The following is a 14,197-nucleotide window of genomic DNA, read 5'->3' as shown; positions in this document are numbered from 1 at the left end:
ATTTCATAGACAGAGCTGAGACCCAGAGAAAGTTAGATAAATTGCCTATAGTCTTAAGGTTTAAGAAGTGGGATTTGAACCCAGACATAGGTGATTTCAAAGCCTGTGATTTTAAAGAACATATTGAAGATTTTTCATGTGTTTTAATTTACTCAGAGCACTTTCTGTTCCTGTCCATCATTTTTAATCTAGATTAAATGGTCAGAACAGAGTCCCTGGACCTGGACTACCACACTTTGCCCCAGTAAGTGTTGGGTTATAAAACATCCAATAACAACATGTGTTGAGTTTCCCATTTAAGTCAACAGGGAATTTCAAGAGATCATAATCCTTGGTCTGATACAATCTTTTTCTGAGACAAGAGTCAAATATAGAAACCAGGGCTCAGACGATGCTGGAGACTTAAGTAATAATGAAAAAGGGCGTCTAGAGACAATGATATTGCGGTCAATGACCTAAAGATTTCTGTGCCAGTCCATGCGTTATAGGAAGACATACAGCCACTGGACTGTCCCTGTAGTAAGAGCAAATAATGTCACAGTTCTGAGGATGGAATTGTAGGGCCACACATGTCGCTTTCCGAACTTCTCACTCCAGGCAGACTTGCCTGTTTCACCTTCCCGTGGGAGATATGACTGAAACAACTGGTTGTTCCCATACATTTCCTCTCAAGGGCACTTTTGTCCACCTGAGCTTTGAAGACTGATCAATTAATGAAATCATGTCTTTGACAAGACTCAACTCTAAGGTCATAGCAGCACTGCCTACATAGTAGGTGCTCCCTAAATATCTGTGCCAATAATAAAATTCCATGTTTATGTGGAAAGAGCAGGACATTGAAATTGAGAAGATTAAAGCTTAACACATTGTTTGTACCAATTCATTTTAATTCTGTTTCTCATCTCTAAATCAGAATTTAGAGCATGGTTCAGGGTGGGAAAAGGGAGAAAGAATTATAAAAATACTATTTATGTTTTCTACATAAATCCCCTGGGTTACTTATATATGTCATATATTCCTGGACAGAACACAAAGGTAGTTCCGATGCTTGGGTTTAATTTTCTGATTATCAAAGAAGACTCTACCCCCATGATCCATTTGATAGACCTGCAATAAGTGGCAGCCACCTGCCTTTTAAGGAGCTCCGTTACCTTTACTTTTGGGACCCCTTTTCAGGAACAACTCAGTAACTCAAACCAGGAAGCTAATAGTTCTTTTTAAAAATTAATTTATTTTTTTAAAAATTGTCCAGTTTTATTGATATATAACTCTTACATAACATCGCATAAGTTTAAGGTGTACACCATGATTTTATATGTGTACTAGAGGCCTGATGCACGAAATTTGTGCAAGAGTAGGCCCTCGCAGCCGCAGCTTCGTCTGGAAGGTTGTCTAGACCGTCATTCCGCTCTTTGGCCATTCAGTCTATTTGCATATTACACTTTTATTATTATAGATAGCACATTGTGAAATGGCCACCACAATAAGTTTAGTTAGCATCAGTCACCTCATACGGTTACAATTATTTTTCTTATGATGAAAACTCTTAGCAACTTTAAAATACACAGTGCAGTATTGTTCACTATGGTCACCATGCTACACGTTACATCCCCAGGACATATGTTTCTTATTACTGGAAGTTTGTACCTTTCTCCAGCCTGACCCCCTGCCTCTAGCAACCACCAATCTGTTCTCTGTTTCTATAAGTTTACATTTTTAGATTTCACATATAAGTAAGATTATACAGTACTTGTTTCTCTTTGTCTGACTTAGTAGTCAGTTTTAAGTTTTCCTCACCACAGGCATCCAATCAATTACCTCCTTTGTGGATCTCTACAGTGTGGATCTCCACTGTCTCTAACCTAGTCCTCTTGATTTTCACAAGAGTCTTCACGTTTGTCTTTCTATTTACAGTCACATTGCTTTCCGGACACTTCCTTCCGTTGTATGCAGAGTGATCATGCAGCGATAACATGAAAAATACGTGACTGGGAGGGTTGTGAAAACTCTTCAAAATAGTTATAGTGACTTATATTTGCTTTTAAGACAAAACCCCAAACCCTTGAGCATCATTACAAGACTGCATGTAGTGTGACCCTTTATTTTATCACGTGACTTCACTGTTTTCCTCTCTGCTCCAGCTCTGCTGAACCCTGTTCCCTGAATTTCCCATGCTCCCCCTGCCTGACCACAGAAACCTCCTAATACCTGTACCCTGACCTCTCAGTGCCATGGGTCCAGTGCAAATGCCACTTCTCAGAGTAACTGAGCCCCAGCTCAGGTAAAGAACCTCTACTATATCCTCTTAAATCTTCCTGTCCTGTCTTTATCATAATGTTTCTATTTAAAACTGTACATACTTAAAACTGATCAATTGTCTGTGAAAGGAAGAATTGGTGAATATATATGTGAACTGGATGTTTTTGAAACCATAGTTCTTTTTTTCCTTTCCATGACAGAGATGACCGATGCCTCAGAGAACATAATTTCTTCTAACTCTAGAAAATGTCTTTGCTCTCAAAAATGTAATGGATGAATGGGTTTATATGAACTAGATTCAGCAACAGACTTCATTGTTTCTGTTCTCCCTTTTCAGTGAGTCGTGCTCAAATATATCCCATCCAAACTGATGATCAGTTAGACAAAAAAGTACCTTTTTGGTTCTGGTGGCCAAGCTGAGAGGGGAGAGACCGGAGTCTCTCTGTACAAGCAGAAGAGGACGGAATGGGTCCCTTCCTTTGCCTCCCCTGACCTTGCCCTTTATCTCAGGCCTCTTAAGTTTGTGGCCTGAAAAGATCGGGCTGCTTAGAAAGCTGTAAGGCTGTGAGTTAATTTATAACATTATAGACAGCTAGAGAGTTGGCTTAATTGAAAGATATAATTACCAGGTGTTGAAGGCGAAGGGGTTCATTAATTTCACAGACAGTCTGTTGACTGAACTGTCCACATTTTAATTTTTCATGACACATCAAGGAGGGGGACACGTGTGGGTCCCGAGGACACACCGATCCTGGGCTCACAGGCACTGAAAAGTGCCCCCAGGGGCAGGCAGTCTTTCAGGAGTGGAAGGCTAGGCTGTTTTCCCCTGTTTAAAATTCCTCTTTATAAACTCTGAAATGATCCTCCACAGCCTCCTCTGGCTCTGCGAAACCCTTTCTAATCTGGACTTGGCTGACTTCTCCTGCCTCAGTTTTCAGTATGCTCCCCCCACCCCCGTGCTGTCTGCTTCAGACACTTTGATAATAATACAAATAATCATATTGTTATCATAATCACTTCTCATCATTACTCTTGCTATTAATACTATCCTCTTACTATGTGTAAAAACAGTGCCCTGTGGCATATTTACAGAGCACATATTTACATTAATTCATGAAGTCCTCCCAATGACCACTGGTGTTTACTGTTCTCATTTTACATTTATTTTTTCATATATTTTTATTGATTTTTAGAGAGAGGGGGAAGGGAGAGGGAGAGGGTGATAGAAACATCAATGATGAGAGAATCATCCATTAGCTGCCTCCTTGCACACCCCCTACTGGGAATTGAACCCACAACTCCAGGCATGTGCCCTGACCAGTAATTGAACCTGTGACCTCTTGGTTCCTGAGTTGACATTTAACCACTGAGCAACACCAGCCAGGCAGTACTGTTTCCATTTTAAAGAAAAGAAATGTGAGTCTGGGAGCCATCAAATTACTTGCCCAAATTAAGTAGCTAAATCAAAGCAAAAACCAGAATTAGACTGCTGGTGTCTGTAATTCTTAAATCTGTCTTTTAAACACAATTTTTTGTTTGTTGAACTCTGTTGTCTCTCACCTTCATTTGTGCGTTATTTAAAGGTGAGTGCTATGTCTCAATAACATCAGTGAGAGAGAAAAATCATGGATAGGAGACATCCTGGTGTATCCCACAAAACTAGCAGGGTTCTGAGCATTTAAAGGACCCCCAGGAAGTCTAATGGACAAATGAACTCCTCTTTCCCCACTTGGTGGTAGCAGTAGTGGTATCTAGAAAGGAAAGGTTGGCTGGACCATTGTCATCACCCAGGTAGATATGCAAATGACAGCACCACCTGAAGTGAATGGCTCAAAGGCCCAAGGGCCTTGTAGTTCAGGTCGGGTCAGCCTACTCCCATTCAAGGGGAGGCTGAGCAGCAGGATAGAGAGACTCTGCAGACAACCCTGCTGTGTTGGCCATACACGTCACTTGTTCTCCACTTGATAGTACACTTACAAAACATAGACATATCAATATTGTGAGCATCATGAGGTCATCTCATATGCTTGGAATTAGGATAACTTGTTTAATATTTGACTGCAATCTAGACCAATGAGAATAAGGGTAATAGCAATAATAAATATGAAAACAATTGCAACTAGTTATTATATATCTACTAGGTGTCTGATGCTATCCAAACATTACCTGTAATTTCTCACATTTGACAGATAAATAAACTGAGGAAAAACTTCACTAGGGTTAGCTATCACCTGAAAGAGAAGCAATTCAAATTTAGGTCTTTCTAACTCCAAAAACTTTATTTTTAAAAAATAAATATTCCACTACTTCAGCCTTCTTTACTTAGTTTAAATTTTTAAAACTTAGATTTTTAACGCATGGCTGTCGACCAAGGTGCATTTCACATAGAAGATGAGTGTTTACTGCCAAAATAGGGAGGCTATTTTAGAGGGAAAATGACCTTGAATTTGAATGCCCTGATGTTGCTTGCCCAAAGTACCCACATACCCCAGACCACAGTAGAGGCTGACAGTTCAATTAACCAAATATGGGGGTGGGTATAGCATTGATTAAGTAGGAATCTTAGGAAGTGCTTAATTACAATTCCTGGATAACTGAAGAGATTTTGTGTTTTAGCCCATCTTAATGAAAATCTAAATATATCAGGATTTTTGCAGAGAGCAGATCACAATGCATTTACTTCTGTGTCCTTGAGGCTTAGTACTTAATCAGGCTCTGCAGAATATACACCCTGCCCTCTTCAGTGCCTGAACTGTTATTGTAGTGCTCAGTAGTAAAGATTCCTAATTCCAGATGAGAAACCATTTCCTAAGTTTGAAATAAGACTACACCAGGACATCACAACACCGACAGTTTATATCACACCAGGGAATCTGTATTTAATAATTGGAAATTCAAAGATCTTCAATTTCATTCTTCTGAGTCTCATGGATGTTTTCTTTTGAACTTCATTTTTGCCTTATTCTAAACCTCAGTTAAGTCAGTGTGGGGCAATATGTGTAGAGCTATAAAGGATTTCTGGAAGGTAGAGTGATCTCAGAAAAATGACAGGGAGTTGTTGAAAATTGCTAATCCTTGGGGTTGATTTAAACAATAGAGTCTTGGCTTTTATGTACTTATTCTGCCTATTGGTTTCTTCTTGTTCTTATTTTCACTTGCCTTCAATTATGCGGCATATTTACAGAGCACATTAACTCCTATAATTGCAATCCAAATATCTCACACCTCACCAACCAATGTGTACAAATATGACAGCACAAATCTCAGTGCTCAGGTCCCAGTTATTCTAAGCTGGTTCTGCGGTATTCCCCCAGCCCCTTCAGTATCAGAGTGGTGATGTTTCACACACATTTAGGAGGAAGTTCACTTATTCTCCCTCCTCTTTAAGGAGTCTGCTCAATGTCCCTGCTTCATCTGGCATAGCTATCCTCGCCTGGTGATGGTCTGAGCAGGACCTTGGTCCCCCGGGGACTGCTGGGGGGAAAGAACCTCTCCACAACTCCGACTTCATGAGACGGGCTTCAGAGCAGAGTTAGCCCAGAGCTGTACACGTTCTGCTTGAGCACCTTTCCTTCCAATGTAACTGTGTCTTTTCAAATCCAATCATCTCACAGGATAGAAAGAACATATGCCTTCTCTCTTGCCCCCCCCACCCCCTTCTCCCAGATGATTTCTAAAAGAAACAAAACCCCAAACAGCAAACCTCTTCTTATTCATGTAGCCCTTGTCACTGCTTGATTTCTTCTGAAGCAGATGCTGAGACAGAGTTTGGGGAATGTGATCTTTCCTAGAAATTAGCATCTGTGAAAGAAGAAGAGTAGATGTAGAGTGGAGCCTCTGTACCATGGCAGGGAGCCTTGGAGTGAGCTCTGCCCATCAGAGTCCCCACATTGGGCTGAAATGGTCAGGCCTTCACCCCCACCCCCACCCCGCCTTAGTCAGTCACTACATGTGGGTTGCCCGAGGATGGGCAGGACCTCAGTGAGGTGGCGGCCTGCAGTTGAGGCTGACTGTAAAGGTGGAAGTTGGAGGATGTTTGCTGACAATGCTTCCTGCAATGGAGTAGCCACTCCTTTCTTGCAGAGGAATCTGGGCTTTGTCTGTCATGGTCCCCTAACAAAATCGCCTCATGTAGCTAGCTCCTTGGATGGAAATAAATACATGGTCATCTGGCTGATGTCTAACTTTTCTCCCAGAGGCATCTAAGCCCTAGCCCCGAAGGCTAGGCAAAGAAGCCATGCCCTCATTGGATTTAAATATGCACAAGTTTGAGGACATAGCTGTGCAGAATTTGAAGAGTGTATAGCATTCTTGATATGGACATCCAGGGAAAGGTCTCAGTCCTTACTGATCAGCCCAGAACTGTGATTGCTCATGCCCCAACAGTCACAGTGTGAAGCAAGAAAGGAGTTGTCCACTTAGGATTCCAGTGGCAGAGCATACAAAACAGAGAGAGATGGTTTGGGGACTCAAATGGTCAGAACCAGAATGCTAAGTCAAGGCCATGGACACCTACAACCAGAATTTATATGGTCAGAGACTCATTCCAAGTTGGATAATCATTACTTGAATCAACCTAAGGCCAGAAAGGTAAATTTTCATAGGAAAGAGATAAACCTGGAATCTTTTGGCATCAATATTGACTTTCTGGTAACATTTGCATTAGTAACATTGATACAGTTTTTTTAAAAAAATATTTTTGGAACATAAGTATAAAGCACTGTGTTGAATCTACTCCATACATTATCATATTAATCCTCAAAACAAGCCTACAATTTAGGAGCTATTCTGTCTGTCGTGTAAGTTAAGAAATTGACTATTATTATTCATGTTAATGATCTACCCGAAGTCATTAGCTGGTAAATGGTGGGACCTGTCTTCTCAGCCATGTTCTACTGCACCCAGGAGGAGAGGGGAAGGGGGAAGAACGAAGACCAATAATTATGAGTCACAAGAGCAAATTTGGGTTAAATACAAGAAACATTATAATGATAAGAGCTGTCCAAGCACAGACTTGGCTGCCCTGGTGGACATGTCTGCCCCACTGGAAGGCCATCTGTCACACTCATTGCATAGGCGAATGCTGGCTGGCTTGGCGGTTGAACTTGATGGTTTTATAGTGCCCTTTCCAATCATGAGGCTCTGATTTTAAACCCCTGGTAACCCTGGCAATTTCCATTCCAATCCTGTTTCTAAGTCTTTACACAGCTGACTTGCTTTTCCAATATTTTGACTTTCCCTTAATTTAGAGTGGACATTTTCAGTTAAGAATGGAATTTGGATAATCTACACTTTAATTAATTCTCATTGGAAAAAGAGAGATGCATAACGGTACACTGTGCCAGCATAGCCAAGATAAAGCTGGACTAGTCTAGGATCTGCGTCTCCACAGTGTCACCTTCCGAAGAAACTCTAATTTCATGTGAACAAATATTTGAAAATTAAAAATGATATTTAAATATTTAATAAACTTGAAAAGTAAATGCCAAGCATAACCCCAAAGAAAGATAAACTCCTTAAACAAATTTTTTCTTAATGTATTTTTCTTATATTTACAATGAATGGCAGCTGTCTCTACATGTGTTATCTTTTCAGAAGCCCCAATTTCTTCAAAATCTGGCCCACGGTGAACTTCACCCCTCTTCTAGGGATCTCTCATCTTATCCTAAGAATGTCTCTCTGAGCTTTTCAGTTTAAAACAAGGCGATCCCTCCTTTTCCTCCAGTTCTTCTTTTCAACCATTAAACCCTGAGCACCACTCTCTGAGAGGGCAGGAAGTAAGAGAGGCTCTGAATACTTACATTTTGTTATAAAACTTCTGTGAAATTTTTAAGAACCTCCTCAAAGAAAGAAACACCACGTCTATTTGCACTACACATAGAACCTTCTCATCCACAGTCTGAGTCCCTGTATCCTGACCTTTCTTCTCATCCTCCTCCAGGGTGCAGTGGGATCCTCTAAAGACTGACCATTGACCGTATCCATTAAAGTATGTCTAATAAACCTAGATGTGGGCAACTTAGACAAGTGCAGAGTAGCAGCCATGTTGGTTTTGAGACACAGTCACCTCCCAGTCATGATTCTGCTCATCCTGGGAAGGAATGGAGAGTGTCCATCAAATTTGTTGTTCCGGTAACGGTGGATCACTTGGTGTTCCTCGTCACCTTCAATTTGTCCCTGACAGTTTCCTTTCCGTGCTTGGGTCTATGGTAGGCCAAGGAACATTCTCCATGGGGACCGTTTTCTACCTCGTGGAAGAGATTTCGGAGGTGCAGCTTCTGGCTATCACTGAAGCATCCGCTGATGGAGTTGAAACCACTTCTCTGTGCCTTCCTGGGTCACATTTGAGGGTGGGGGCGGGGTTCTAAATTCAGGAGCTTCCAGCACCTCCAAAGTCTTATACTTTATCTGGAGTTTCAGTCTGAATTTTGCTATCTGATCTGATCCCAGGGAGACATGATCACCTTTTTAAAAAACTTTCCCCCCTTTCTCTAATTCGCTTTACTAACAGCAATGTCATTTAGGTCAAGTCTTTTGTAACTCTTGCTTATAAATTGCTGCTGCACCAATTTACTAACAGCAATGTCATTTAGGTCAAGTCTTTTGTAACTCTTGCTTATAAATTGCTGCTGCACCAGCCCAATCTAGGAGTTTCTGATCCTATAGGTCAACTTCCACCACTTGCAGCCCAATTACCAGCTGCAGAAGTCCCTCCGGTCTGAAAAGTTATGCAGCTCTAGAGTCCCTTCCCTGTCAGTGAGCACCCATCAACTAGACACCTGGATCCCTGACCCTCTTCACTCTTCCTAGGAGGTCCAGTCAGGCAAAATAGTTCACAGAGAGTGCATTAATAAATCCTAATTCTGGACCCTATAGATTCCCTTAATTGCTGACTGTTCTCCTTCCTTCACCTCTTGGTTCACTGCAAGTTTTATCCACAATTCACTGTTTCATTTGTGTGTTCTCTGCTAGCTTTACCATTATAGTTGTCCCTGCACATTGTCACCTTTCTCGGAGTAAAAGAAGATACATTAATTTTGTGTGCAAGGACCATAACTTTGAAAGCATCATGTAATTCAAGGTGCCAGGTCTCCCTGCTTCACAGCTACAGCCGTGCTGCTCCATGGCCCTACCGAAGACACAGTTCATAACTCACAGAGCCGACTCTGAAGTTATGAAATTCTTGATGAATTGTTTTTAATTTAAGTGAGTCACATAGTGTTAAATATTGTGCATAAAGTGAGACTTATTGATATTTTATATGATGGTATTTCTAATTTGCAGAATTCAAATTCACATAAAATGTTATCACACTGGAGCTTGTAATAGTGGTTCCAAAGTGTGCTTGATGGAATACCCCAGAGCTGGCACCTAATACTCCGGGATTTTATCTTAAAAATCTGGCTGTGGAAAAAGCCTTGAATTAGTCCATTATGTCTGCCAGTGCCTACCTCTCCCTTTTGTAACAAGTCCATAATTCTTTAAGACATTGAACAGCCATAGGAGCCAGGTTAAAATAATACCTGTATCTAGCCCAAAATTCACTGTGGTAGCCATGGAAATGCATGGCTGGAAGCTACTGCTGTGGGGAACCTGTTGACAGATAGCCCACTTATGGCCCAAGTGGACCCATCCCCTCTGAGACCACACTGCCTGGGGGATGCTCCCAGCCAGGGACTGAGAGCAGGGAAGGTATTAGTGCCAGCCCATTCCTGTGGGAGGCAGGAGTCCTCTAGTTGGTGATTATGACCCTTGCTGACACCTACTTAAAGAACTATAGTCTGAGACTATGCTTACACAATTTGCTCTCCTTCCTCTCCTTTCCTGGTATCAGATCTGCATCCTAATCTGAAGGTTTTCCTTGCCTTCTCCTGCGCCCTCCCCTTTACCTTTCATAGGTATTTCTTCCCAAATAAATCTCTTGCATGTCGAATTCTGTCTTTAACCTGGTGCTACACAATACTCTTTAAAATATATATATTGATTTCAGAGAGGAAAGAAGATGGAGGGAGAGATAGAAACATTAGTGATGAGAGAGAATCATTGATCGGCTGCCTCCTGTATGCCTCACACTGGGGATCTAGCCTGCAACCTGGGCATGTTTCCTGACTAGGAATCGAACTGTGACCTCCTGGTTCATAGGTTGACACTCAACCACTGAGCCACACTGGCTGGGCCACAACACTCTGTTTTAGACTCAGCCACTTTTAAACTATATTGCCCAAATACCACAATAATGACCTCAAAGTGGTGTCCACAGTATCCCTCTGACAATGAGGAGGCAACCCTGGACCACTGTGGCTCATATTGGGTGAACATCTGTACCACGTGCCACCGGTTCATTAGTTTGGCAGGAATGAGGAAAGTACACTCTGCTCAGTTGCAGAGTGATGGTTGAGTCTGAGTTGAATCTGAATTTGGTGCTTTTATTTCAAATCCCCAATGTGTCCTCCAGGTTGGAAACCAAGAATGTGTGGCTACTCCATTATAGCACAGTGCTGCATTTGTAAGGAACTCTGGTCTGACATCCACGAAATTTAAAAAAAAAGTTATACATCTTATTTAGTAGCCACTTGTAATCTTCACTTGGGGACTCAATTTTTAAAATAAAACAAAAAAATATTGAAATCTAAATTCCTTAACTTTTTCAACAATTGTTAAACATTCCTCCTCTCTCTGAACTTAACTAAAATTCTTTCATGCTCACTCAACCCATGTCATTTATGTTGTTTCCAGTCCCTGCACATACCCTTCCAGGTCCTTTCTTTTCTGAAAAGAGGAGCCGGGTTTTTTCCAGTGTGCATTCAGCTAGCAGTTTGGTTGTCCGTTTCACCCTTCACACATTGCATCTTTCTCTTAGGAAGCAGAAAATGAGGAGGAATGTCAATGTGACACACTAACAATTGTCTTTGTTCCCTTGCCACCTTCAAGCAAGTAAATGGTAATTCCATTTCCAAGTGCTGTAGCATCTTCTCATTTCAGTCAACATTTAGGCCTGTGAGAAACGCTCAGGCTGACTGTTGGGTCCTTCCAAGTGAGGGACTCATGAAACTAGCCCAAGCATTAGCAATTCAGCACTGTTCATGATAAAAAAAAAATCTTGTCATCCAAGAAAACTTAGGAGGTGGCAGAATGCCTGGCCTTGTGGCTTATTCAGCAGTGATCTCTCATTCGCAATACTGAGGCCTGGCAGCTGAGTCGGGGGTTGACTCAGAGAAAGAAGTACCTTCCTGCAGGCTGGTCACGGTCCTTCTCCTGTCATCCATCCCCACTTCACACTTCATAATCAATCGCGGTCACCACTGTGTGCATGTGACGGCTTGGCCGAATTGGTATTCTTCCTGCCTCACCAGTCTGCACTTAGATTTATGATTTATTTAGAATTGGATTACATCAAGGCTCAAGGCCAAGGCTCCACAATCCGTCACCGTCTCCACCGTGGCTAAAGACAAACATTTTAGCTGCATCAGCATCCCTAAACCTGTGCAAAGGATACCCATTGTTAATCGCTCTAGCAACTGCATCTTCCTTTCACTGTTTTCTTCGGCCAACACTAAACTCTTTGCCTCCCTCCTTCCCAGTTCCAAATAAAAGCATTGACTCCATCAAGTGATAGATATTCATAATTTAACAGAATGGTGGCAAGTCTCAGTTATGCGGTGGAAATACTTCACAGCCAGGGTTGCTTTGCTATTTGTTTTTGTGCTGAATAGTAGCAAGTGTTTTAAGTTATGGATCTCACACGCACATAAGGAAAAGAAAGGAGGCATATGTAATCGTCGCCGATATTGATGGTGGCTTCTCGCCCGCTTAGTAAAGCCTTGAGTAGCAAAATTAGGGTGTTGCTTTCCAAACTGGTGTTCATATTTTTCATACTTTATTATTGTTTATTAACAACGGTGAAAAGAGCCATATTTGATATTGCTGTAGCTCATCACAGTTAATAAAGGGCAAATATTATTTCACCCCAGACTTTGCAGTATTTTGTTAAAGGAGGATGTTTATGTACCCTTTTATGGATGAGAAAATGTGCATTCAGAGAAATAGTGAGCCTAAGCACATAGAGTTAGTGAAAAACAAACAGGGAACTGAAGGCAGATCTTCAGGTTCCAAGCTGAAAGTGCCTTTTCTTATATCATCATTGGCCTCCTTAACAAAGGGGACACCTCCGTGGACCAATTAGCTAACACAGCAATTTAAAACTGACCTACTGGCGGGCATCAGAAGTACATCTTGAAAAGATACATCTCTTTTAAGCAATACTTAAGTGGACAGACAATAGGTTAAGTGGCCAGTATTTTTGAGGATCTTGGGAATGCTTAGGTATTGGAGAAATAAATCAAGCAACAAATGATATAGAAAAGGAAATGGATGGAGGAGACCTAGCTTTTAGTCCAGCTCAGCCATTAACTCACTGGGAGTCATTTGCTTCTCTCTGAGACTTAGTATCCTTGTGTGCAAATTGTAGGGATTGAAATAGATTATTTCTCAGCTGAAAAACTCATAATATTCTCAAGTCATACTTTAAGTGCACACTGTGTGCTTGATACCCCAAGAAGTGAAAACAGGAGAAAAGAAGGAATTTCCTATTCTTCAGCATCTTGTAACATAATTAATGTTCACAAGGCTTAGTGTCACCAACACACAACATCAAACAAAGGGATAGAAAACTATTTAAATGTTATAAGGTTCAAATGTATATGGTTTAGTTGTCCAAAGAAACTGGAATTCAAAGAGGGCTTGAACAATCGAGGAAACTATTCATGGTATCAGAGAAATCTGAGCTGGAAGAAGAAGGGTGAGAGGAATTTGAAGGTGTAGGAAATAGAAGTCCACACCCAATGGGCAAGCTAATGTAAGTGGAGTCCCAGTAAAGGGAGTGAGGGGGAACATTTCCATTGAGCTATGAGTGTTGACTTTTACATACCACAGCTTTCTGCTTTATTGTAAACCTTTAAAGTAGGTACAAAGGGAACTGAAATTATCAGCTTCCATTTATTTGAACATTTAACCTTCAAAAGCTTATACAGAGATAGAAAATAAAGAAGAGGGATGAAGAATAGAAAAGAACAAAATATAAAAGAATGGGATATAGAATGTTAGTATTTGGAGGGAGATATCATCCCATCTAAACTGATCAACTAAATATGGGAATAAAGAAACCCAGAAAAATGGAGTGATCCTTCCAATGGTGTACAATGGCCACGGCCACAAGGATACACCCATACTCTCGGTCCCCTTTCTGGTGCTCTACGGGAGCAGTGAAAGGAAACCAAAAGGAAGATAGAAAAGAATGACTCAGAGGGAAGAGAAGGGTGAGGGGAGAAGGACCAGAAAAATATGCCAGCCGGATTGCAGAAGCCCGTGTTCACTCAGATACAGGAGGGCTACCAAAAAGGATGGGAAACTGGAATGATGCTCCTGCTCTTTCCTCATTGTGTTGAGTGCTTTTCAAAATCTTGTGATGGTTGACAAAGATAAGAGGTCACCAAAGTTAGATTTTTAGTCTGTTTGTCTGCTTCTGTCTCCATTGGATCCCCAGGTTGCATTAGTGGGCAACACAGGAGCTTGCATTGACTCAGGCTGGTTTTCAATGAATGGTGACCTATACCTGGGGTCCCCATCCTGAACACTGAGTCATCATAGGAGATGTCAAGACATACCCAGGCCAGTGCCTGCTCCCAAAGATTCTGATTTAACTGGTCTCAGGTAGTCATGAAGATTACTGGTTTTGTTTTTTATTTACCCAGATTAGAAAATAAACTTCAGAATACTTTTAATCAGTACCAATATGTAATTATCCTGGACAGTTGTATCAAGAACATGAACCATCAACTGAAATTAATGAATATGAAGATCAGAATTAGAGAACACCAGTAATTCCCTCCCACATTGGGAAATTAAGGGTTTTAGGGAACTGTTTATCCACAATCTATGC

This window comes from Cnephaeus nilssonii (assembly GCF_951640355.1).
Source record: "Cnephaeus nilssonii genome assembly, chromosome: 14".
Classification (NCBI taxonomy): Eukaryota; Metazoa; Chordata; class Mammalia; order Chiroptera; family Vespertilionidae; genus Cnephaeus; species Cnephaeus nilssonii.
The sequence above is the reverse complement of the archived record's forward strand: the minus strand, read 5'-3'. Positions refer to the sequence as shown.